Source organism: Oratosquilla oratoria, chromosome 5 (genome assembly GCF_046742065.1).
Source record: "Oratosquilla oratoria isolate Oo_2021 chromosome 5, ASM4674206v1, whole genome shotgun sequence".
NCBI classification, from domain to species: domain Eukaryota; kingdom Metazoa; phylum Arthropoda; class Malacostraca; order Stomatopoda; family Squillidae; genus Oratosquilla; species Oratosquilla oratoria.
In genome coordinates, this window is record NC_134781.1 from 82,304,389 (window position 1) to 82,306,888 (window position 2,500).

The window sequence follows — 2,500 nt, forward strand, 5'->3', positions numbered from 1 at the left end:
AATTCATTCTACTTCATAAACGAAAAACATGCAGTTCACTCGGAGAGAGCCAAGGGTAGCGCAAACAAGGTCATCATATTAAGACAACAAGGCAGGACTCGCAGTAATGGGTTTAAACTGGACAAATTTAGATTTAAGAAGGAAATAGGCAAGAATTGGTTTACTAATAGAGTGGTCAATGAATGGAATAGACTTAGTAACAATGTAGTATTGAGCGCTGAAACTATCGGTTGTTTTAAGAAATGGCTAGACAACTTTGTGGATGGGTATGTCAGGTGGTAATGGACATGGAACTGCCTAGTGTAGGCCTCATGGTCTCTTGCAGTTTCCTTTATTCTTATGTTCTTATGTAAGAATCTCCTGTGACATTCAGCGACTGGAGCGGACCCTGGGAACCCCACGAAGAGCTTGTGTTTCTTAATGTCTCTCCCATCCACTGGTGACAAAACACCACCAGCCTGTTAATGGTCACAGAATCACCTAATTCCTCGGCTTCTGTCGACTGGTTTTCGTATCTACTCTTTCTCTTGACCCTCTATAGACAGACAGAGTTTAGTGTTAATGTCGCTGGATAAAACTTACATAAAGGGTCTGCTGTTCTTCTTGGTGTCCTTGAACAAGACATCAACGCCTTGGCAATAAACCTCGTGATGATGGTCCTCGGAGTGTCTGAACACTACCGAATTCTGTTCCCTCCTGTTCGTTCACAGCTCTGCGATGTTCTTGCAGTCTCGTAGCCAACATTTTTTCTCCCTATTTCCCCAACATAGTGTGCAATGGAATTCTCACATTCAATTTTCGCAAAGCCCATTACCGAGCGACGATGTTGATAGTAGGAAGATTAACTTATTAATTCCAACGTGTCGTCAAACGATTTTATTCATTTCCGTGTACGTTCTTCCCATCTCCCTCAACCCCTTACGTGTCGGGTGGTCCTTTAACCTCTCCTGTTTGTTGCCGTCAGGTGATTTGATTGATCACAGTAGCACCCTTTTGACTGTACTGGATGCTTGAAGCAAACTAATACGGACTTTATTCTTAAACCAAATACGGTTGATGTTTGCGTGGTTTTGAGCCATGGGATGCTTGAAGCAAACTAATATAGACCTTATACTCTGAGGAAATACGGTCGATAATTGTGTGGTTTTGAGCTGTGGGATGCTCGAATCAAACTAATATAGACCTTATACTCTGAGGAAATACAGTCGATAATTGTGTAGTTTCAAATCCAAAATCCCATTTTCTATTAAGCATAAGGAAGATGTTGAGAGGAAGAGGGTTGTGAGCAAAGATGAGGAAAGAGATAAAAAAAATCGAGTATGAGGAACAAAAAAGATAAAGGAGAAAATATGAAGAGGAAGAGGAAAAAAAGAGGAGGAGGAGGTGAAGGGGAGGAGAAGGAGGGAAAAGAAGGAGGACGAGGATTAGGATAAGAAGGATGAGGATGAGGAACAGAAGCAGGAGGAAGAGGTGGAGAAGGAAGAGAAGAAAGAGAAAATAAAGACGAAGAAAAAGAGAGCAAGAGGAAGGATGACGAGAAGAAGAGAGAAAAGGCGAGTGATAATAGTAACGATAGTGATAGTAATATGGAAAATGAAATGAATAGAGAGTAAGCAGAGATGAAATGTTGAATGACTATTATTAATGAAATGTTAACTACTCGGTGTTATTGAACAGAGAGGAGAAAAAGAATAATAAATAATAATAATAATAAAAATAATAATAATAAAATAGAATAAAATAAAATAATAAAAATAAAAAAATAACAAAAAATAAAATAAAAGATGAAGATATAACGGAAACACAAATAATATAATAAAAATAAATAAATAATACATACATACATACATGCATACATACATACATACAAACATACATACATACATACATACATACATACGTACATACATACATATACCAAAGGGTTTTCCCCCTTACACGGGGGTTAGCCAAAAAAACAAAGGCATATAAAAGATGTAAAATAAATAGATTAAGCCTATAAAAATATATAAAAATAATAAATAATAAACCTATAAAAAATGCTCCATAAACTCTAAGGCAGAGTGATAAAAAACATATGGACACAATTGAACAAAAATTAAATACTTACAAAGGCTCAAGTTAGATCAAACGCAAGGAAGGCAAAGGTTACTAAAAACAACAGTAAAGGTGACGAATTTACGTCATCAGTAGCTTACCTCCGGCCGAAGGAGCCACCTTTGCCCTTAATGCTTGGACAACCAGGGCGAGTGGCATCCATTTGAAGCCATCAAGGACTGAGCCGAAGCCTTTGTAGTACAGAGACGATAACAAAACCTAACAATCCATAGTCGTATATGAATATCACACTATTTTTCATCATACTTTGTGTAAAATATGAATTTTCAAAATAATATATTATTTTTTTTTCTATTTCATTTTATGCTGTATAATGATCTACACCATGCAAGAACGTCTGTACGTGACTGTCACTTCCCTCGGCTATCCACATAAGCAGGGC